This window comes from Micromesistius poutassou, assembly GCF_964030765.1.
Source record: "Micromesistius poutassou genome assembly, chromosome: 3".
Lineage (NCBI taxonomy): Eukaryota > Metazoa > Chordata > Actinopteri > Gadiformes > Gadidae > Micromesistius > Micromesistius poutassou.
The window spans coordinates 8,231,212-8,232,567 of record NC_140273.1 but is presented as its reverse complement, the minus strand read 5'-3'; the positions used below and the strand labels follow the sequence as shown (position 1 = coordinate 8,232,567).

At 45.8% G+C, this 1,356-nt stretch overlaps 1 protein-coding gene across 1 annotated transcript in view; it reads right to left on the bottom strand.

Annotated features, from left to right (window-relative positions):
* Window positions 1-1,356, bottom strand: part of LOC311340549 (bifunctional heparan sulfate N-deacetylase/N-sulfotransferase 4-like) — a gene marked incomplete at both ends in the record, with an annotated part of 36,421 nt that overhangs the window by 33,937 nt on the left and 1,128 nt on the right. The gene's annotated exons all lie outside the window — the stretch shown is intronic.

Genomic DNA, 1,356 nt, shown 5'->3' with positions numbered 1-1,356 from the left:
GAAGTGGTAAAGGAGAACACAAACAGAACAATGACATTGAGATAAAAACTGTATATTAAAAAAAAAAAATTAAGGGGCATTTGGCGAAACGATATACCGAAACGTGTAACAGAAACAAACCCCCCCCCCCCCCCCGTAGAAGCCACTTTCCGCAGTCGAAGCTTCCAGACCTTCTCCTCTCCGCTATTTTACACACAAACACAGACACACACACGTGCATACAAGACTTCACTTCACACATGTGACGCAAGCCCCTGATGATGTCATTTACACAGCAATTCAAGCTGAATTTAGCACCATGAACCACCATTAACCACCATTAAAGCACACACAAACACACACACAAACACCATCCTAAGCTGGGACCATACATTAAAATCTTAATTAATACAATGTTTTATAGAGCAATAAACCAAGGACGTTTTGCGTGCACGTGCGTGTGTCTGTGTATGTCTGTATGTTTTTTCGTAAATGTGTGTGGTGAGATTGGGAGTCCATGCATGTCTGAGTGTTTTGTATGGAGTCAGTGTATGTGCGCATGTATCATCTGTGCTTGTGTGTATGCCTCTGTGTGTGTGTGTGTGTGTGTGTGTGTGTGTGTGTGTGTGTGTGTGTGTGTGCGTGTGTGTATGTGTTGGTGGAGAGTACTGTGTGTGTGTGTGTGTGTGTGTGTGTGTGTGTGTGTGTGTGTAAGTATGTATATGAGCTTCGAGTGTGAATGTGTATGAGTGTGTGAAGGTAAAAGTGTTAAGTCAGCGTGTGTTTCAGTTGGAGACGGTGTATGTGTTCGGGCGGTCTGGTAGTGAGTGTGAGTGTGTGCGCGCGTGTGCGTGCATGCATGCCCTTGTGTGTGTCTGTGTGGCTGTGTGAGTGTGAGTGTGTGCAGGCTGCATGGCTGACTCCCTGATAGAGAGAACGTGGGAAAAGGGGAAAGAGGTCTATTCATCCTTTCATTCCCTCATTCACTCCCTCCTCTCTCCCTCTTTCAGCCTCTGCCTTTGTTCTCTAAATGGCCTCTTTACTTCTAGTTAAAACTCTAGTTGAGCTAAATACCCTCTTGTTGTACCCAAATACACACACAAAGACACGCACGCACACACACACACACACACACACACTCACATACACACATATGCATACACACACACAAACACACACATACTCACACACACACACAAATGCATACACACCACACACACATACAAACACACACAGATGTATGCATATACATACATGCACACGCGCACACACACACACACACGCTGCCCTTAGTTATCTCCGGACACAGCAGGCAGCGGCTGCAGATGCGTACTATTCTCAACCAAACAGAGGTCACAATGAGCCGTGGGCCCAACA